Source organism: Numida meleagris, chromosome 6, assembly GCF_002078875.1.
Source record: "Numida meleagris isolate 19003 breed g44 Domestic line chromosome 6, NumMel1.0, whole genome shotgun sequence".
Taxonomy (NCBI): domain Eukaryota; kingdom Metazoa; phylum Chordata; class Aves; order Galliformes; family Numididae; genus Numida; species Numida meleagris.
Window position 1 is genome coordinate 2738083 of NC_034414.1, and position 23753 is coordinate 2761835.

Below are 23753 nucleotides of genomic sequence, written 5' to 3' on the forward strand. Positions count from 1 at the left end.
CTCATGTCTCCATTACGAGTAACACATCAAAAATCCTCTGTTTTAGTCCAGGTGTTATCAAAGTTGACAACCAGTCCAGACTAGTTGGAGCTTGGTATGTCAAAAGCTCCATTTTGGACATTTACCCACGCTGACACAATTACCCATAGGCTGCTGAAGCTCACAGTCTACGCTAGGTTTTGCCTACTGCAAACACATGTATGCTGAATGTAGCTGCAAGGTGCAGTGAACGCAAAACTCAGAGACTTTTTAAGCAGGCTTCCAAAGAAACAGTTCTCTGAAACTGCACATGAACATCTTATTTAAGTTTTAAGATTTGTTCAGACTTTTTACAGCACCTAATTCATCTCAAGGGCTTCTAAAGTTTGTTTTTGTTTACTGAGTACTATGAGTATCTCAGGGACAACTCTTTAGCTTTGAAGACTACAGCAGTTAGAGGCATTCAGCAGACAACCTAAGCTCGAGGGATTTGAGTTCAACATTAAGCCCTTCAAAACACTCATGCATCTTGCTTATTTAGTAAAAGTAAGAGAAATTTGATCTGATAGATACACATGTGTTGAAGGCTGACTACAGACAGGGAAAACAAGCTTCCTGCTCTTAAGCTTCTGTGGTTTGGACAATAACTAGAACTCAAAGAAATATAGACGTTGGAGCCATTAATTTAACTATTGTGCGTTAACATTTGGGGAAAGCTGCTGCCATTAATTTTTACTTGTATACCTGCCATATTAGCAATGGAATACTGGAATGATTTCTTAGGTACCAGTCTTTTTTAACTACTTCACTAACAACCCCCAGAATTAAAATAGAAACCTGATGATCAATCATCTCCATTGCTAGCACTCATTGAGTACATTCAAACTGCTCAAAGAGAGCCAAATTACAGAAGAGCAAGTGAAAAGATTTACTTCTGGCCTTAGGAGAGAGGCTGCTGGTCCATAAACCCAACTAATGATCTGACTTTCATTGGCAATGTACTGCATCAGAGGAAAATTAAACTAAAATGTCGCCAAGTTTCTGAATAAGAGCTAATACTTGAGGATAACGGTCCTGTTACAATGTAAGGTGAATGAGGGCTGGTGAGCATCCATCATGATTACTTAGCATAGAGGCAGGACTGCTGAGGAGAATCTTCGTTCTCAGGTTCCTGGAGCCTTTGCCATCTCATTCAGTTATTTCTCAAATCGTCAGAATGATGGACAGTATCAGGGACCAGGAGGTCAAAAGGAAATTAATTCAGCATCCCATCCAAACATTTATTTCTCTATTATTTCATAATAATATCATTTAAAAAAAATAAGGTTTTTGCATAGGTCTTTTTAAAGCACACTTTCAAAAGAAACTCCAGAGGGATGAACTGTTCTTCATCTCAAGTATTTCTGCATTTCCAAATTAACACAACAGACTCCTTCCACTCTCAGTTGTAAGGGATCAAAAGTCAAGCTACACAATCAGAGAGGAAAGGAGTAATTCTGTTCATTATCATCTCATTTTCAAGCACACCTCGGAGAGACCCAGAAAACTGAAGCCAGAGCGCGCAGACTTCCTGACACTTACCCTGGTCACCATGGGCAGCCATCAGCACCACATAATTAGCGCTATTATTGTGATAACGATTCAACATCTAGGGAAGCTGCAAAAGGGCCCTAGCTCAGCTCTGAAGAACTGATGGAACAACGAGGTAAGAAAACCTCAATTAAATACTTCTCATTACGATAACACCAAAAAAACCATCACAGGCAAGACTTCAAATTCTGATAAACATGCCTGGACTGTTTGGATGGGGCTTTGAGCAACCTGGTCTAGTGGGAGGTGTCCCTGCCTATAGAAGGGGAATTAGAACTACATGATCTTAAAGGTCCCTTCCAACCTAAACCATCCCATGATTCTATCATTGTTTCTCTTCTGTGATTCTTTAGATGCAGGTAAGTACACTGTACCTGCTGTTCTGTATTTTCCATAGTCTTGAAAGAGATAGACATATCTACCAGAAAAAAAGAAATGGAGTGGAAAAAAAAAACAACATTTTTTTTAATGGTGGTATATGTTTCTCAAAGCAGGAAAACCAATGAACTAAATAAGAAGTACAGACTCTATGAGCAGCATGAATGTCAGACAGGCATGAAGCATTTCCTAATTCTTCAGACCACAAAGGCACATCACTGACCACTCAGTGAAGCCTGAAAAATGGCTCTGGAAATGGAAGTGGGTTTTTTATCAGGAGCTGAACAGGGTTACATTTCTCTGGTGGAATGCAAACAGCACGCTGATGTTGATGCTGCCCATCCCCACCCCCCCAGATCTCAGCACTAACCATCTCTCCACATTATTGGAAGCTGTAGTGCTCCCGGACAGTACAGCACAAGGCAAAGCCTTTCTGAAGGCTCGTGAAAAAAGCAACCGAGGAAGAAATGCTTGGACATACTTTGCAGAGACATTTATCGGGCTGAAAATCTCAATATTCATGAAAATGTTGAGTTAGAAACCTCCTTGACTAAAAACAGTATGTTATAATTTTCATTAGGAATACATTGGAGCCAAAAACAATGTTAAGGCAGTGTTAAAGTATATTTGGAATCAGTGATGCATTTCTCCATTTATTGGATATTATTACTCCAGATTGAAGCCAGTTTCAACCGGGTTTTTTATTATTATTTTTAATGGAGAACTTTAGTTTAATTGGGACTGCCTCCCAGCTCACTCTCCTGTTTCCTGAGTGGTCTTGAGACTGTTAAATCTTTTCCACTATATGCATTCTGTACCTCAATGCAAGTGATTGAAGAAAAGCTGAAATGAGAGCAGTTCCCTGCTTTTCTTCTAACCACATTTGGTACAGCCAATACCTGTACTGTTTTTGCAGCATTACTGCTACAAAGGTGGTGGATAACACCTCAAAAATATCTTGCCTATCTTCCAGCTCCAAATAGAGATAAAACTAAGGAGATAAGTCATTAAAATAAGATTAACTTCCTCAGTCTAATGAAGAGCAAGGCAACTAATGCTTTGCTCTCAGTTCCGGTGATGATTGCAAAAGCCTTAGATTTAAGAGTACAAGTTCAACTGCAGTTATGAACTGTAAGCTCACCAGAAGCTTTACTCAAATTTCTGGCACACATTCATGTATTTATGAAATAAATGAAACCAAGTAAAGAGAAATGCATACATTTTGTAAAAGAATTAGCAACTACTAAAACACCAGATGTGTTTGAGATTTCCCTACCAGTTTGACTGATGGAGATCAAAAGAGATATATGATGTAAAAAAAATGAAATGTGACTGAGAATAGTCAGCAATGAGCTGCAGTGAACTGAAGATTCTTCAGCACACAGACTATTCCTAACATGAATTGCTACTTGAATTCTCCTGGCCATTAGAATCGGATAGAACGACTCTACAAATGCCAAGACCCTTCAAAATTTCTGCAGATTTTTGCTTCTGCATTAGCTAAAACAATTTCCTCCTGCCCTCAATACAAAAAGATAAAAGCTACTTTAACCTGTCCAACTTGAAAGGCCACGAGACTAGATTCAATAATCAAACTAAATAAGCAAATGCCATTAAGTCTACTGCTAAAGCAGCCCAAATCTTTCTCATGAAATTAAGTTTGTTAGCAGCTAGAATGGATTTTGATTTCCTTCACCCCACTGACAACACAGAAAAGCACAGCACTGCTAAGCACTCCTTGTCAGACTCAGCTGTCTGTCCTTATTAAGGTTAGGATTTAAGATGCGGTCCAGTCATTTAGATTTGCTTCCATCTTTGGAAAGTCCCAGACATTTCAAATGCACCCCATCTTTTCCCCACCAAAATCTAGGACATGACTCAAATGCATCAAATTCCACACCACATTTAACTGATCTTATGTCTAAGCTATGCAAAATAGAAGAGCTATGTGGAACAAAGTGTCCCAAAAGCGTAACACCCTGAACGGTCTGCCATCCTTTCACTCATTATTTGAACATGATTAGCATCCTTTTCATCCTGTTTTTGTTTTTGAAATATCACAATCTGTCTGTGTACTGATAGGAGAGCCTGTTCATTTAGCTAATTAAGACAGTCTCCAAGGGAAGAAGTCTAATGAATAACTCAAAATCAGTGTTCATTAATCAGATGGTGCCTCCTCAGCATACTGGTAGTGGTAGTCACGTGGGATAAGGCTGCCGAGCAAATCTTGCAAGTCAAAGATGCTGGAAAGCAACCTACAACAACCCTGAGGTATCGTTACTTTGTTCTGTGGAATGCACACATTATTTCTCTCTTGTACAACCCTTCATAACATTGCTGCCTTTAAGACAACAGCGGAAGAGATGGAAGCACGCTACCAACCAGGAAGCCAACCAACCATCCATGTATTCATATAGTTTCAGTTTAAGTAGCATGATTACTACAAATTATAATTGAAGAAAGCTCTCCACTTCCACTGATGTTCTCAGAGTTGCTTAGGGTAGCAGAAAACGTATTGAAAAAAAAAATCACAAGCCTAATTCCAATGTAGATGCACCCCTCTAACAGACAGAGGGCAGGTCTAGTTGAAAAGAAATATCAACAGTAAAATTCTGGTCGAAATTAGGCCACCCAAATCCAGCACTATTGCTGAGGATTTCAGTTATTCTGACACATTATTCAGCCCTCATCAGAATTATTTCTTATATCCCTATTTAGATGCATTATATAAGCACTGATGATGCACTTTTTGCTGCAGTTGTGTTGAAAAGATGAGCACACACTAATCTCAATTCAACTCCCAGCAGGCATGCTTCCCTTACATCCTGATACACAGCTGAAAACCACTGTCAGAAAGACACTGCATCGCTCAAATCTTACTCAATAATATTCTTTCTCCATTCTGCTCACAGCAAATTCACAATAACCTAGTAATACCCTTGGAAAATTCTGCTTCTGCAGGAGTTCTCTGCTGTCCTCACTCAATTGCTATCAGCTCACAGCATGCCACCCAGGGAACTAAGGCCAGCAACACTGAAGAAAAAGGGGACAGAGGGGAAGGACCCACTTATTACATTAATAAAATAACCCTGTTCATTAATCAAAGCTTGTTCATTAAGCAGATTCGAAAGGAGCTGGCACACATAGGAAATTCCAGCACTGTGCAACACTTAGTAGAACCCTGCCAAATCGTTAATCAGTATCTCAATTTTCTTTTCTGGCATCATTATACAGAAGTAGCTATCACCAGCTTTAAAAGACCTATTGCTGTCTTATATTTGCTGTCCCAAACTGGGGTTTCTCCTAAACATTCCCTCTCTGCTCTTCTGCTTACTGTCATGAAAGTGGCAATTTCAGAGATAAACGGACCTGCTTTGAAGTCCCTTACTACATAAGTAGATAAATATCATTACTAAGGAATTCAAATATAGGATTAACCTTAAAGAACGTTTCTGTCATTACACAGTAATATGCTTAACACTTCTGCGATGCCTTCACTGAAAAAAAAAAATATTGAGATTCTACACAAAGGTGAAGGAAATTATGCTCAGCATATGCTCAGCACCTGAATCTGCCAAAAAAAATTATTGCAACGGATCAGGCCTTAAGTAATTAAGTCTCACAAAAATGCTTTAAGGATTAAAGGGCCCCCAGCACAAGAAAGACGCAGAGCTCTCAGAACAGGTCCAGAGGAGGCCACCAAGATGATCAGAGGCTGGAGCACCTCTCCTATGAAGAAAGGTTGAGGGAACTGGGCTCGTTGCGCTTGGAGAAGAGAAGGCTCCAGGGAGACCCTGTTGTTGCCTTCCAATACTTGAAGGGAGCACATAAACAGGAGGGGCTACAACTGTTTATGAGGGTGGATAGCAATAGGACAAGGGGGAATGGTTTTAAACTGAGACAGGGCAGGTTTAGGTTAGATGTTAGGAGGAAGTTTTTCCACTCAGAGGGTGGTGACACACTCAACAGGCTGCCCAAGGAGGTTGTGGATGCCCTGGAGGCATTCGAGGCCAGGCTGGACGTGGCTCTGGGCAGCCTGGTCTAGTGGTTGGCGACCCCTGCACTCAGCAGGGGGGTTGAGACTAGATGATCTTTGAGGTTCTTTTCAACCCAGGCCATTCGATGATTCATTCTACGATTAAACAGGTAGAGGGATTATTCTATTCATTACTGTATGCGGCAACCTCTGAAAAAGTGTGGCAGTGAATTAGCAATATCATATGTTGATAATGCCCAACACCATCACAGCTTAACATGAAAAAAGTTAAAAACCTGAAGGTGGATAAGCACTTTCTCTAAGGAAGAGAAGTTGATATTATGGTGGGATGTACTTAGTCCAGTGTAGAAGACACATCTTCCTACTTACAGGTCAACTCCCTCACATCTCTATATTCTAATTGCAAGTGAGATGTGAGCCATCCTCTCAGGTTTTTATTTCAGTTGACCCATACACCACACTTTTTTCGAGTGAGTTAATTAGCACCCACTAACTTCCTTAGGGAGGTGAGTAAGGCAACAACTTTTGCATTGGATCAAAACAGTATATTCCTTCTCCAAGCATGGTTTGTTGTTCAGTCCAGCCATGGTTTCTGTGACAGCTCCTTGGAATGAAAACTGGCAGCACTCCAGTGATGCAGGCACACAGCAGAGCTCCAGCTTTGTCAGGTCGCAGAATGAACTGAGTGGGTGACCGACATCAGTACGCAGTAGGGGCAGCAGCTTCCCAATCAGTGCTGTCATAGCTCAGTTGAAGCTCTGAGCTCAGCTGCCAAAACAGAAACCCGATCAGAAACCAGAGACAGACTCAATCTTTCCTTACTGAAAATGATATCCAAAATATCATCAATCAAATATAACAGCTCCTAAGCAGCCACGATGAGAAAGTTGAAACATTAAATACTATGGTCTTCCAGCTGTTCTTGGGGGAAGAAACACTGAAATTAATTCCCTCCCCTCCCCCCAGTGCAATTTGCTAGCTGTACACAAAGCTCCATTTATTTAAGCAACTGAAATAGCATCCACAGACTTCCCAGCAACTCTCCTTCATAGCATATACAAACACGGAGCTCTCTGAGAACAGCCTGCATTTTGCTTATCAATTCCTCACTGATTCAAAGTAGCTCTCCAGATGTTCCAGTCAGCAGAACCAATAAGGGGCAGGGGAACAGAACAGGCAGAAAAGAACAGAGAGGAAAGAAAACAAAAAGGGATGAGAAAATCCAAACGAGAAAAGAAAAATAGCAAGGGAAGAAGTTTTTTGCCCAATGAGAGGGTGCAACCAAAGGAAAAACTGCTTCCTAATCCTCCTCTGCTGCAGCTATTTAGTAATCATTAAATACAAACTGTGTGAAGCAAGATAGCCACTGGAAAAATTTCAGTTTTAAAAGCAAGGCAAACTCCATTCCTCCTCTTATTCCAAGGAGATCTATTACTGTGAGAGCCATCCTATATCAACAGACACAGTGGAGACACTGTAAACTCCCACAGCCTTGCTTTAGTTAATATAGTCATTGAAAACAGCCATACCTGGAGGATAATTCAATTTCTCACATACATGATTCATTTCCTATGGCATCCCTAGCCCTGCACCAGCTCTATCAACTCTAGATGACGGGCAGGAACACAGTTCTTTACATTGCAAAGGCCAAAAGTTTAAGCTTCAACTTGAAAAATAAGCCGTGCAGCATCAGCAAGACAAAGTACCAAATTCCTGTCACACCGCCATCAAATTCAGTTTCCCAACATAAAGCCACATTTCATTCACTGAAGAGCAAAGTTTGTATTACCTAAGAAAGTAATAGGTGATGAGAACCAACATTCCCAGGGTCTTTGAGCTAAGATTTCTCATACCACTGCTGTTAAAAATCCAGAGTTCAGCCCACATGCATACAATTTTTTCACTTCTTTCTATATATGTACATGATATATATACGTACAATATATATAGACACATGCACATATATAAAAGCCTAAATATACATATAAAAATGTCACACTTTGTGCTCTAACAAGGATAATATGTAGCATACCATTTGTTCAGTTTTCTGATAGTGCTGAGATACGTGATACGAGAGTCTTTAATGAGAAAATAAATCATCATTTGAATGAAAACAGGGGAAGGTAAATGGAAGACAAGTTCCCATAGCAGTGCTAGGCACAGCTCTGATGTAGATAGACTTGCAACCCCCAGCTGTGCAATCCAGCTAGCTCTCTGGATCAGACACTAATTTTTGGAGCATCAGTTTTGGCACAACCCCTATTTTATCCACTACTGCTCTGCTCTGTGGGAAAATGTATGACTAGTTCTGGCATCTCACCCTGGTTCTCCTTTGCAAGCACTGCAACAGAATTCATTTAATTTCTTAGCACTCTACTTGCTTTTGTCAATAAATTACTGCTGCTATCAAACAGAGGCCTGGCCTTCTTCTCCACTGACCTTTTGTTGCTTATAAATTTCTTATTATTTACCATAACCTTTTCCTGCAACTTTCCTTTTGTCTTTCCCCTCTGCTTTCTGTATTTTTCTTCTCCTTTTGAGCCTGCGCTATTTTCAGTCTCCTCCAGTTGTCCATTTTTTCTAGCCATTGGGCTCAAGGCTTTTATTTTCTTTTGCGTTTAAGTTTGCATGTGTTTGCATTCATAAATGCACATATCTATATGCTATATTAGCACTTCCAAGCACCAGCTCAGCAAAGTGCTTAAATCATGTTCATTTCTGATTTCTCCTTAAATCATGTATTTTATTGGTTGCCTAGCCTTATTTATGATTCCCTGGATGGATCCTTCATTTCTCAGGGGGAATAACATAAGAAATAAATAGTTTTCATCTAGCAAAAAAAAAAAAAAAAATTTATTGCCTCCAACCATTCTCTATTCCACAGAACATTCTAATTCAAATGTCCTTCTCCCTGTTGGTATCCACGCTCAGCATTTCATGAAAGCCCACCCCACCTGAAATCCTTCCAGCTTGATAATGCAGGATGTACACGAGGGAGCCCAAGAACTCTTCACAGAAGCTCACAGTAAAGCTGCTGAGTAGAAATCTAAGCATCTATCCCTGTCCACAAAGAGATTCTACAAAAGGAAATACAACTGTGCTTGGGGCCTCTTGGTTCATATGCCTCCCCCTAAATTAGAGCTTCTGAGAGAAGCCAGCTTCCTGTTCCCCAACCATTCTTCCATTCCTACCACTGAGCTGAGGACAGCAATGCCAGCCTAAAAACTCTCACACAGTGAAGGTGAAGTTGAGGGTCAAAGCTGAAATGCAGCTCAGTATCACTAGGTCTTTCTAGATCTGACAGTATGCGTGCTGAGGAACACAGGAGTTGGGAAAAGAATGAGTACTGAGGAAAGCCATAAAACACACGCCTTCCCAGTACAAACAAGGTGATGCTGTAAAATACAAGCATGGTCAGAACAGACCCTTTATTGATGTAGAAGCATGGTCACTACAATGAAAATTTCCACCAATTTCATTGCTTTCTGAATACATCCCACACCATCATTCTTTCTCTGCGCTAAATTTGAATGGAGAGTCAGTATGAAGACAGCCAACTTAATTAGCTCATTGCACACCAAGGAAACCTTCCTTAATGGTCAGTCGTGTGCCATTTTCTGTATCTTGCCAGTTGAGGAGGAAATCAAGCAGTCAAGAGCTAACCTTTTTTTTTTTTTTTAAACCAGATGATAATGAGCATCTTGCAAATTAAACAAAGATGTTGGAAGAGTATCGTAGCCTGCACTCCTGCATTCTTCTGTGTCTGCAAAACTCTAGAGGCAGAAGAAACACAAAAAAGTCTCTTACTCATCCCTAGGAACAATGGGTAGAGTGAAGGCCATGTAAGGTTCTCAGTATTGTTTAGTTATCTGCATGCTTATGTCATTAAAAGTGTTAGAATAGATAGCGCTCTGTCGCAGGTCCAAAACCAGCTCAGAATTTTCCTCATTGCAAACCCCATTTTCCAGAACGAGCATAGAAGCATCATCCATCAATTTCGGTGGCAATTCCCTTTTTGTTCATCAGACATACTGCAAGCCCTGATGAACAAGACAGAAAAAAAAAGAAAAAAAGACCAAAGAGATTTCAATTAAAATGTAAGATGTATAAAACTGTGTCTACCATGACCTCCCAGCTAAGGATGCTCGTGGCACTTTCCTGATGCACAGCCCTCCTTGGTTCCCTCTTGCAAAATATCAAAATATCCATTGCCACGATTACTCAATCTTTTCAAAAGTTGCTTTAAATATTTGCCAAAAAGAGTCTTAAAGAGTCACGTAGCTGGAAATAGACCTCTAGAGGTCATCTCTTCCAACTCACTGACTCCATGCCAGTCAGTTCACAAAAGATGGAGCTGTATCTGTCATGCATATTTAAATACAGCCTGTTCAAATCGACAGGGGTCATTAGCAGACTTAACTGAACAGTAATTAAAGTTTTATTTCAACATTCATTTTCTCGAAATCTTTTTAAGCTACAGAGTGGTAGCTTTCAAGCAAAGCTAAGAAATACTCCATGGAGTGGGAGATAATAACTATCTGGGATTAAGAGAGCAGGTGCCCTGATAGTGAAGTAATAAGTTTAGGTGAAGGTTCGATTCCTGCCCTGACCTCAGGAAATCGATTTCAATCTCCTGGGCTCAGATACCTGTTCTTTTCCTCTCGTTACCCTTTAAGGGAACAGGTTTAGTACACAAATTCTTCAGGAGAGATAATATCTCAATATTTTGTACAATGAACTCTGCTGTAAAAGCAGCTAAATATTACTACGCTGTGTATTCGCATAGAGCGCACACAGCTGGTGTATTTGATTCAGTACTTATTTATTGTGCTCCGCACTGAATGCATCATTTACTATTAGCACCTACATGTCCCAAAGCCAGAAGTTGTCTAACAACTTCTCTCAGTTACTTAATTTTGCTGAACAGGTTTTGCAGAATTGCCTTTGTTCAGCTTTTAGCTCTGGTTTAACACAGGCTCATTAGAACCTCCCTTTCTTTTTCTAGGACTTCATCTAATCTGTAGCGCAAGGAAAATTAAATTTTACTTTTTTTTTTTCCCCTCTGTAACAGGTGTCTTCACATCTGTAAGCAGAAAATCTCATTCGATACGTCTTTAAAAATTATAACTGAACAAGTTTCATCCAGCTAAACAGGATTCTAATCCGCTAGCATTCGGGACTAAGAAATGCAAGTATTCACACTCCTCCCAAAACAAATAATACTGAGGAAAAAAACACTAATTAACTGCACAAATCCCCTCTCTGCATGAATAGCCTTAGCAGGTAATTAACTCTGGCACTTTATTATACCTTGGTCCTATCTCTTGCAAAGACTCAACAGTTATTGCAGGTGGATCGTGTGCCTTCCTGTTTGTTCAGCTAGAGGCACAGCTTTGCTGTGTGCTTCTTTGGGGAAGACTAATGGTGATGTTCACCATGGGGGAGTCGGAAACAAAGCACATCAGAAACCTTAATGCTGCAGCTGAAGCTCTTTTTGGCTTGGATTTAACCAGTCAAGGAGTCTGGAATAAGGAAGGGCAGGGCAGCAAGCAGTTCTGTCACACAAGAAAGTCCAAGAGCCAGTGCTCAAATAGATACCCTATAATTGTTCCAGCTTCATTCGTAAAAAACAAGATTAACATAAACTACAACATTTAGGTAAATATAAGGTGACTTAAGAAGGTATGTAGGACTTGTTTCTTAACTTTGTAATTATCTTTCCAGATATAAGAAGAATCAATTTGACACCCTGCAAAAGCATCTTTTGGCATGATGCTACAACTAAATGCATGAAAGTTTTTATTTACATAAAAAACCTAATACGTACACTATGCTGCAGCATTTCCACATTTGCTTACGAATTACTCTTATCAAGACAGCGCATACAACGCGCAGCGTTCCTTGCTTGGCTGAAATTTTGAACGATGCATTTTGGTACAATATATCCCTACAAGACATCTTAGCATTCTACAGACAGGTCGTAATACAAGTAGACTCCAGAAGGTCATCAATTAGCTTGCTACCCTGCTCTCAGTGACTTGGAACTTGCAGCTCTACTTCGACAATCTCAGCCATGCATCAGCAGCACAAGATTTTGCTCTCTCCCCACGCAGTTGAGATTTGAAGCAGAAATCATCCCCATGTCTCAGAGCATTTGACAGTTGACATAGGATGTCTGCTTTCTTTATTATTTTGCATGACTGAAAGTTGTATTAGGCTTTGTAATTGAAAACAGAAGCAAAAAAAGAAGGGAAAAAGCAGAGATACAGGTTCTGTACATCCAAGCTCGTGTTGTTAGCAGAGGGGAAGAGCAGCTAAAGGTTAGCATCACTGCTGAAACACGACAGCCTGTGATGGAAAGAATATTTCCACACCACCTGCAATTCCCTTGCTTATTCTGCTCAGCAGCAGTGTCAAGGAAGCTGCACAATTCTGTATTAGTACAGGAAGGAGAAAGGTCATAAGTATCACCCTCACGACTGCGAAGTGATGATCCAAATAGCAAATGTCTGATGAGTATTAGAGAAGAAGCAAAGATGAGATACAACCAGCACCAAAAAGGGAAAAAGGAGAAAGATAGGTGCTGCAAATCACTTGTGAATTTAAATTATAGGCTCTGACAAGTTAAGGAAAGGACCAAGCAGCAGAGCTCTAGTTCTGTTTTCCCATTCTCAACCAGAACACTTCGAGATTTACATCAGTACAATGCAGTCAAACGTTAGCAGCTCATTAATTGTTCATTAGCAGCTGAAAACTTTTGACTCACATCTTTTAACTTCGTTGTCATTTGGGGACAGAAGCATTGCTCACTGCACAGTAACCAGAGGCACCCCATAGTGATGAAGTCAATCTCTTGTCTCTACATCTGAGCGTTTATGCCGTCAGGATTTTGAGGGGGTGTATTTTAATTAATTAAAAAAAAAAAAAAAAAAGACTAATGCTAAACAGGCTGCCCAGAGCCATATCCAGCCTGGCCTTGAATGCCTCCAGGGATGGGGCACCCATAAGCTCCTTGGGAACCTGTCCACCCTTAACACACATCCTTGGACTGGGAAACATTATTTGTAGCTGCAAGAAGCTCAAACGATGCACGCTGATTCTTTTGTTATTATTATTATCCAGAAAGTACTTGAACATTCTGCAAGTTAAAAGCACCAAAAGAATTTTGAAAACATTTTACGATCTGCAATGGTACAACCCATATTAAAAAAAAAAAAAAACAATGCTGCAGTAAGACATTTGACTTTCAACAGTCTGAAGCTCTTCTTGAAAGTTCACTATAAATTTATTACTGTACGTTTATTATCACTATATGTTTATTACTATCTGTTATTTCTCATTCTGTAGTAGAGCAGTTGTGATCAGTTCTGATATTTGACGTAGCATTCCAATATAAATCTCCATCACTATCTGTGAATTATCTGATGTTTTTCCTGAAATCATTTGTGATAGAGAGATCAATATTTGCTTGAATGGAAAGCGAGTTGGAGAGTTTGAGACTGTACTGCATATTGACTTGTATAAGTCCTTGGGTTTAGATAAACACATTCCGATGCAGAATTAAACTTCTGAATTTTCACTGGCTCTTTTCAGAAACAGCCATCTTAAATTACAAGACACAGAATTTTATTTGGAGAACAATATATTCCAAGGGGATGTACAAGATAGTTAATGCAGCAAAATTATGCTATACTGTTCTGCCTTTTACAATTACATCTGTGCAGGCATCCCTAAACAGGAAGAGACATCAGTAAGAAATCATACTTGAGAGTTTTCGCCTGAAGAAGTTTAATTTTCCTTCATTAAGCTTGGAAATGCCACTGTTAACATACCAACTGCTTCCCCCAACTCTTATTCAATATACTTGGAAATATAAGCTCCATCTCATTCACAATATCCTTAGCATTACTAAAAATCAAGGAGAAATAAACTTCTTAGAATTTCATTTTTAGAACTGACAATGAAAACTGAAGTTATTCTATTAATTGTATAATGACTTCATCTTCTCAAAGATTATACCTTGCCATTTCCAATTCTAAATGAACCTACATGCCTTGATCACTGCATCCATTTAATGTAGATAATCAGAGAAATAAGATATTTAAAACAAATTGCACATGGATTTGTACAGCTAGTCTATGAAACCAGCTTTGGTCAATCACTCTAAGTTCCTAATAATTATAGAATCACCAAGGTTGGAAGAGACCTCCAAGATCATCCAGTCCAACTGTCCAGCTATCACCAACAGCTCCCACTAAACCATGTCCCTCAACACAACATCTCAACAGTCCTTGGACACCTCCAGGATCAGTGACTCCACCACCTCCCTGGGCAGCCCATAATGGAATACTATTAATAAATACTAGAACAGTGGAAGTATAAACATTGAAAAAGTCAGAGGATGGACAGCAGCTATTTCACAAAAAAAAGATTTTAGCTTGATCCAAACCAGAGGAGCTGCACACAGAAACATCATTTGCATTCAGGGAGCACCATCGTATGAACCTAACAGAACACAGTCCAGACATCTTTTTGTGATTAAATGCACATAAGAAGGTTTCTGCTTTGCTCTAATTCACAATTGTTCTTCATAAAGCGATGCTGCAAGAATTCCTTGGCTTGTTCTAAAACAGTTTAAAAGCAATAGCACGGCTCTTAGCTTTTCTCTCAGCATTTAAGCTGAAGTCCCTAAATAAGATTCAGATTTGCAACAATCACTAACTTCATAATATCTCTTTCCTGGATACAGGTGGCCTAAAACATTGGTTAAGACAGCTACCTACATAGATACAAAACACTTCTGAGCCACAGCACGTGGTACACTGGATTTTGATCTATACAGAAGGGAAACAGAGGCACAAGTAAAGATTGGGAAAAAATAAAAATAAGAAAATTGTGTCGTCCTTCAACTTCTATTATGTTCTTTGCAAGCACACTAGGAGGCGCTCAAAATTCTCCTGATGGAAATATCTGCTTCAAGTGATAGGAAACACATTCAACAATATTCATAGCACTCAGAAGTAAAACACAACTACATCAAAACATCCAATGTGTGATCAAAAACCACACAGAAGTAAATCAGAACCTATGGCCTATGCTTTCTTTTCTTTGTGAAAGTGTTCACTTCACTGCAAAAATCAACAACCAAATGCTATACATTTTTTCAACAGGCTTATATTAAAGCTACTTGAAAAACAGAACAGCTTAAGACAGTAAGGGCCTCCTAGGGTCACGCTGTTCTACAAACAGAACACTGTTTGCAGTGATTTTTAACACGGAAAAAACCTTGTGGAAAAATCAAATAAAATACTGCATTCAGTAGATTATTTTTTTTTTTTTTTGCATCAACTTTTGTATACAGCCATGAGGTAAAGGCACACAGGTTCACATTTCTTCAGCATCTGGACTGGCATCAAAAGCAGTTTATATACAAACAAGTTAGTCAATAGCACAGCACTTACAGATGCAGATGCTGCAGAGGATTCTTTCGGAAAGATTTTCTTTTCTACCATTAGAATACAAAACATTATTTTCTCTTCTACCTGATGAAGTTTTCTGGATTGATTTGACACACATCACAACACCATTTATGTTAGAATTTTACAGTCAGGCGCTTCCAAATGTTTTTCGTTGCTGAACAGACAGATTTGTCTCCTCCCTTGCTGAAACAATTAACACTTGGTGTCCAAATAACTAATTTGCTTTCAGTTGCTGTCCTGTACATTTTCAAATTACCCACTCTCAAATCCCAGGAATTTCCAGCCTGTTCAATCCGCATAAAACCATTTTGATTTGGCTCCCTGCTACTCAAGACTCGAACATTTTTGCTGCTGAGGAACTCCCCTTTCTCATCAGTGAATTACAGACTTCGATTCAGAGGATAATAACAGGAGTGGAAAAACAAAACCTCTCCACAGTTAAGTATAATCATAGAATCACGGAATGGCCTGGGTTGAAAAGGACCTCAAAGATCATCAAGTTTCAAGCCCCCTGCAGGGTCGCCCACCACTAGACCAGACTGCCCAAAGCCACGTCCAGCCTGGCCTGGAATGCCTCCAGGGATGGGGTATCCACAACCTCCTTGGGCAACCTGTCCCAGTGCATCATATACCTTCTCTCCTGTCAGACATGTCCCCACTCCAGTATTGAGACATTTACATAACAAAGGGAGAGGTGAAGGAGTACCATGCAGAAAAACCTAATTTCAATCCTCAGCAAAGCTGTTTTCACATATTCCTTCAACATCCCCCATTCTTAATAAAGGCTAAAATACACCTAAGAAGCGTTTATAAACATCAGTAGGATCACAGCTCAAGTGACGTCTCAGAGCACAGGAAGGATTCTATGATATTTCAGGATGGGATGCTCTTCAGCATACACTCTAAAACTGCAGTTGGTTCTACCCTTGCCTCACCGCTTCTTTCACCTACTATGCCCACTTTCCTAAATACCGCAGTTATCCTCAGTTGCTATTGCTTCAGACTAGGAACAATTCTGGTCATTGTCATCCATCTAATATGACTTCAGTGGTAATGTGAACTTTCCCATAGGCTTTGTGGATGATCAAAGATAGGGCCTTTTCTTGCTGTGCGTTTTCTTCTGGACTCAAGATCTTTCTTTTTTAGTCACCTAAGCTGCCTCCTAACCAAGAGAAAATACAGAAAAAAAACCAACATTTAAAGTTCCTTAAAAAAAAAAAAAGAAGAAGAAGAATCAGGAATTGTGCTTAGGGCCGAGAGCACTAGAATCTGAGATGTCAAAAAAAAAAAAAACCATAAGCCAAGATTTCTACTCTGCTGCTTGAAAAGCACCACAGAACATGACCTTCAGCACTCATTATATCACTTTCTTCTACAAAATACCAACTCCAGTAACTGCAGTGCAGGGAGATGCTACAGATCCAACATCCTGCAAAGGTCTGCAACTAAGGAATGGGGTATTAAGGAGATGACATTCCTGGCAAACATCCACTAGTTAACTCCTTCCCTTCCTATGGTCAGAAATAATTTTTTCAAGAAGAAAAGCCATAACATGCGCAAAGTTCCGTTTCACACCATTCTGAGTCGCATATTAAGAAAGTAAAATTCATCAGAAAACATTTAGAAATTTTCTTACAAGGCGCAAAGTACTTTTACTATGAAAATACCACCAAAATACCTCCATCTATCCTTATATAGAGATTTCATCAGTGAGTCCTGACACAGCTTCCTTTAAAGCAGGCAGCAGCAGTGCTGCTATGTGCTATTAAATGCCCACAGGAAAAGAAACGAGGGTGAACTCTACACTTAGCTGTAACTTGAGGGGAATGCAGGAGCACTGCAGCCTGCCAAACATGCCCCAGGCAAGCAGTGTTTTCAGAGATAAGAACCTGAAGATACGTGCAGAAGCTGCAAAGTGCAGAGCGTGCTTATCTTTGTAAACAAGTTAGCACTCAACCAATGTCATCTGGGTGCCAAAATAAAATGCAATGGTGTTTTGAAGGCATCTTGAGCTACCTACTTAGCTGGCATGGAACAGCAGGACTCCTTGATTTTAGAACTGTCCCACTGATTTACATCTGACAAAAGAACAGCCGAAGGATTTGTTGCTGCGTTGTGTTTTCTTCTCAGAAGCTTTTCTAGGAAGACTTCTGAACATGGTTATCTTCACAAATAATTTTTCTTACTGCACTGTATCTCAGAAAATATCCATTCTGATACTTAATTATAAGGAGGATTCCAGAATGAGGAAATTTCTCATTTATGAGCCTGGTTAAAAAACGCAAAGATTTTCATCCCTATTTGGGCACTATGTGCTGATATTTTGAGGTATAATAACAAAAATTAATATTAAAAATGCAACCAAAAGCCTCACTCACCACACTTGATTGAGAGCAGAACCCATATCAGCAGAATGATAGCCGATACAGTTCAGGCAAAACTGAGGTGGACAGATGCTGCCGTGTGAGTCGTTGTTTCAAGGCATCATTAAGCACCGAGGAAGAGTTTAGCTCAGTATTTCAATTCATTTTAGAGCAATGGGCTCTTTCTTCACTTGAACAACAGAGTTCATCTTTAACATGTTTCAGTGAAGTATATTATTTAGCTAACAAGACTTAAACAAAAGTACTGCAGAGCACACACATCGTACCAGGACTGTAAATGGTTTTACCAATCCAGTACATAGGTAAGAATTTAGATTAAAAATTATATGTACCTAGGAATTTAGGATTTCAGCAAAGCAAAGGAGGCACTCTGGGCATACAACCAACATTCAATCCAGCACTTTTTCTGTGTGTTGAGGAAGCAGGAACTAACCCTAAAAACCACATCGTACTTGGCTACCAAGTGACTTCATTACCTATGGTAACACTAACACGTTCCTCATAAGAGCCGTTGGGAAAATTTACAAGCTCTCCCTAGCAGCAATAGTAGCATATGCGAAGTCCTTCAGATACAAGGAGTTTCTTCCCCTCCCATCTGTGCACTAATAATACATCCTTTATATCCCCCTCCTTTCCCTGAATACTGTCTATTGTGACACTTGGGAGGCAACACAGTTTTTAAGGTATGAAGCTTCATCATTAGCTGGATCTCCCTCTGATCAGGAGCCTGGAAAGCAGAGAAAGAAGGGCTCAGTACCACAACAGACTCTGCTTTGGCAAAAAAAAAAAAAAAAAAGCTTTATTCCCTATAGCAAGGCCATTGACTTCAAAAGACTCAATGCAAAACTGTTCAGCAGTAGCTCCTAGGTCTATTATGAACATCATCACCTCCCACCCACAGCCTCCGAGCTGGGAGAAGAGCACACTTCAAGCCTTTCATCAGGATTTAACAGTTAAATAATGCTGGCTGAGCTTTTGTTCCTTTATAATTTGAGTGCTAAGTGAACATAAGTCACTCTGATACAAAAGAAAAATGTAGGCCTCATACACTTCAGTATTCACACTGAAACTGGCCTGCACGATACAAAGGGGATTCATGCAGTGAAGCTGGTAATTGTTTTGCCAAGGCCTAAATAGAGCAGCAGTCAAAAAGAGCCACGCATTAGCTGGTCAATGACTCTACACACAGCTATTAACAATTATTTTCTAACTATATTGGCATGAGCACAAGACAAAGGAAATAAATCTTAGCTTTCCACCACTACCAAATTAACAACTGAGACCTTTAGCTGACACAAATGGATTTAGGGAGCTATAGTGTTTGACAACAGAGTTCAGAGTATTGTTTTAATGGCTCAGCAAGTAAGTTCTCAAAACATGCTCCCTTCATTACCTCAGCCTACACAGAGATTTACATCAAACGTAACAAGAAGTCATGGCGGGTCACTTCAATAACCACACCTGAAACTACATTTTTAGCACTTAATAGAGGATATCAACAGCAACTAAGACAAGAACAAAAAATCCTCTGAAGAAAAACCACAAAGCAATTAAATATATATACTTTTCCCCTCTTGGATATGTGGAATAGCTATGTGTATGAGTAATTTAGTCACTGGATTGGCCATTCGTGTCTACTGCTTCATCGGAAGCAATATGTATGTGATGTCTTCCATGTTTGTTTAAATAAAACCTCAGTATTCCGAAGTTTTTTTTATAGGTGTTACTTTCATTATCCTAGTCCCTTATTAGCTTATAAATCAGAAGGCAAAGGCTATAATCTCAGGTGGAAATCAGAGGGCATTAATTCTTTTGAAGAAGCCTGATACAAGAAACAGTCACACAGAATACAGATTGAAGATTGGGGTTATATAACACTCGACTAGTGAAAAATTACATTCCCACAGATGAGAGATTTGCTGGCTCAAAGGCCAACTCCACTTTAGATGTTTCTGCGCTAAAGTAAAAGAACTGTTTGTGAAAACAAAATTAGTTGCAGTATCTCTGCACAGGTAAGGTACACATGATAGTACTCTAAAAATTACATGATTTTTTCTGTGTGGATGCCTCAGTGTTGCCATTAAGGCTTCATCAACAGCCAGGAAAAGGATCCTTTGGAAGTCCCTCCATGCAAAACCTGACCCTAAAAGAAACACAGTGTTTTATTTATTGCTATGATAGGGTGATAGATCTAGTTGAAGCAAAAACAAAGCAGCGTACTTCACCAAAAACAGAAAACAGTGGAAACACTTCTCCCAGATTTGATCTTTATATTAGCACTCCACTGTGATACTGTTCCACCATACTGTGACACTGACCTATATAAGGTTGTTAGACATACTACTACAGTCTCAGAGCTCTAATTTTATGAAAATTAGAATGGTATTTAACAAACGTGCTTCATTTACTACACAGATAAGTGGAATATATACATATATAAGTGGAATATAAAATAACAAAGAGAAACTGAGGATTTAAATAATTTGCTTCACAATATCCACATGGTTAAATATATATATATACCCACACACATATGTATTTATGGCTGAGCTTGCATGATATCTTTTTAGAGTCTATTAAAACAGCAATCCCACTCTTGATATCAGTTCCTACTCTACATCAATAGTGACTACTTTTACCACTACTGATGGATTTGAGTTTTTTGTTTTTGGCTAGGTATCAGTGAATAATAAATAACTGATTATGTATGTCTCAAAGCTCTTCGTTCTTGTTAAGCATGCACGCCCATCAGTGTAATAGAGCTGTTTCCTAAAACACTCTAAATTTAAGAACATTTTGAGATTTCATACTCAGCTATTCTCTGTCACAGAAAAATAAATGGCATTAGGTGCTCAGTAGAAATGGCACGCTCAGAGAGAAACAACACTAGGACGACCACAGCTGGAGAGCCCCACGTGGATATCAGCACACAATGCAGTTACAGCTCTGACTGTGCTGCGTGTCTAACTACCCTGATAAATCAATGACGGTAGTACTGAAGTACAAAATCAGCTCTTATATAAGATGATTGCATGAGGCATAACATAGCTATCAGCTGATCGCCAGAGGAAGAGAAATAAGCACACATGAACAGCTCGCTCCCCAAAGAAACATGATGTACCTGTCCAGACACCCACGCACTGATGCCTACTCTGTCTACATCGATTTGCCAAGATTTTATTTGCTTTCAGAGAGTTGATCATCTGTAATATTGGATGCAGTGGAGCTGGATTAGATTTTGTACATTTGCTCTCGTGCTAATTAGGATAGTGTACCTGCTAGCTGCAGATCCTCAGCTAGCAGCCTTGATGTTTAATGAAGACTATAGATAGGGCTGTGCTCTTGAACTGTAGCAGTTTCAATTAGCTGAGTGGAGGCAAGAGCCAGTCAAGGAACCATTACGTGAAAGAGATGCAGAGGTTATTAAACTGAACAGACTGTCTCAAAACTCATGTCTGCTCTACAAAGACCTTGAAAGCTGCAAGAAACTCTTTGATGTTCTCTATCATAGGCACAACAGCGCTTCACTGAATGGCTACAGCCACCTACCAAGATATTATTGCATACAGCTTTTTTCAAGGGTCACTGTTATGAACAGGCATTAAAAAATTGAAGGCTTCAGGGCTGTCCTTCTGAGCATATTTTGAAAAAAAGCTTCATTTAGGAATCGCCTCACCTGTGACCTCTATATTACGTCACTACCCTGTGCTCTACTTGGGGCCACTGTTAAAAGAACATTCATTTGTTCAGACTCGATCTACCATTAAAACCAAACTAGCAATGCCTCATACTGGCTGCAGCCTACAACCTGTGTTCTTTAAAAAAAGCACTTAAAACACAGAGAACTGAAACATCCATGCAACACACAGAATACTGCCTTTATCACAATGCTTTAGATCACCACAGTTATAGCTACTACACACGTTATAGTCTTAAAACAAAAGTGCATTTAAAGCATTTACTTGCCCAGTGGGAGGCAAAAACAACAGACTTTCTGCTACCCTTTCACAGAGAGCTCAGGCAGTAATTCTTCCAGCCTCTCCTGCCTTGCATTGTTGGTCAAACTCTTCCAGTTCTGCTAACCAATCAAAAGGACAAAGTTCTAGTTTGAAATACCTGGAAAGAAGCGAGAAGCCTGGAGTTTTCTTTTAGAGAAAGACTGTTCTGCTCATAAAGTGGCACATCAGAAGCAGGGGAAGCAAACAACAGGCACCAGAACAGGTAACCCAGTGTAAAAGCAGGAGAAAAAGAGACTCAACACCTTAATTCAGCCATTTGGCTAATAAGTAACCCACACGAGGAACAGGCAAGTCAGGTGTTTCTGGTCTAGAAGAAGAATGAGCTGTAACTAAAGCAATTAAGCTTTACTTAAAGCTATAAAAGCAGCTTTTTCTATAGGGTATCTTCAAAAGAGTCACTAATCTATTCAACTGAGAGTGCTTTACAGAGTTATTGGCTTTCAAAGCCTTTACTTATTGTCTGGACAAGTAGGTGATATATATATATATATATATTTAAGCTATTTATTCAGTTGTTAGCCTACACCGCATGTTTCTTCTCTATTGTTCAGAACTTGGATATTTAGGTGCAAATACGACATAAATACAAAGTAACTATTTTAATGCAAGCAAATTTCAGGGTAGATTTTGTTTATACGGCACACTGAGGGGGGGGGGGGGGAAGAGCCACAGAGATGCGTTGGTTTTTATAATTTTCTACTGCAGCAAACCATTTTGACCAGTACTGCAGTCTGCTTGCAGACAGAACCAACAGGGTTTTATTGGGAGTGGCAGAACCAACTGGAACCCCATACAGAAGCTATGGAAACATTTTGTTTGGCTTCATTTGTGTTAGATGTCATCAGAATATCTGAAACCTCATACAGGGTACATCTCTATAACATCCATTCCAATTAAGGGTGTTGGTTATTTTTGTGTGTGTATATCATGGGTTTATTTGTTTGTAAATTTTTCAGTTAATAACCATCTACACCTCATTTAAGAATATGACCTAAGCTGTTCCTAGCAAACTGGCAACAGTTACTGTGATGGCTGATTTCCTCCACATTTACCTGGGCACTAATTCCATTTCCTGGTCTCCTCTACACTTAACATGAAATCCTACTGATTGTAGACAAATTAATTCAGTTTAGTTTCAGTATGAGGACACTATATGAACCCTTCTGTTGTAGCTCAAGAGGTTTTGATGGAAATAATTAAAGACCAGTTAAATTGTCATGGTTCAAAATCCCTTGTAATTGTTCAGATCTTGCTGCTGTTTTTGATATTGAGGACAGCTACTGATGGGAAATCATACATCATTTATAAATGTTCATCACATAGTTCAAATACTCATTGCCTTTGCTACAAATGCATCAAATGCTCCTCACACTTAAACAGGAGCTGAATTCATAGAGTAGAATCATAGAGTCACCAAGGTTGGAAGAGACCTCCAAGATCATCCAGTCCAACCATCCACCTGTCACCAATAGTTCTCACTAAACCATCCCCCCCAACACAACGTCTCAACGTTCCTTGAACACTTCCAGGGTTGGTGATTCCACCACCTCCCTGGGCACTTATGGTCTTACTCATTTCCTACACAACACAGTTGTGGTTCTGAAAGAAACACAGCAGGTATCAATACTATCTGCTACCTGTCAAATACTACTATTCTAGTAGTACCTGGAGGCTTTTTCCCCAGGCTGCTACATGTTAGGCTGTGAAGATGGCCTTGCTACAGGCTAGCAGCATGCTGGTGTGCTGGACATGCAGGAGGATCAGGGGCTTGATCAGCACTTCAGTCCTGATGCTGCAAAGTGCTTGGCACATAATTAACTTTAAACACATGAAGATTTACATTAATCTGCTCAAATCTACTGAAGTGAAATAAGCTAATGACATGCTTACGCTCAGCGTTTTACCCAGAGCTTAACTCTTTGCTCCT

The 23753-nt window shown here is 39.6% G+C and overlaps 1 protein-coding gene across 3 annotated transcripts in view; it reads right to left on the reverse strand.

Annotated features, from left to right (window-relative positions):
• LOC110401422 (leucine zipper protein 2-like) overlaps positions 1–23753 on the reverse strand; it is a 188762-nt gene that overhangs the window by 157405 nt on the left and 7604 nt on the right. Inside the window, exon 1 of one of the 3 annotated variants that reach the window (XM_021402541.1) lies at positions 21924–22073. The exons of the other annotated variants lie outside the window; for them this stretch is intronic. The gene's annotated coding sequence lies outside the window, so the exon portion shown is untranslated. Of the gene's footprint in view, positions 1–21923; positions 22074–23753 lie in introns of those variants that run through there. 3 annotated transcript variants of the gene reach the window in all.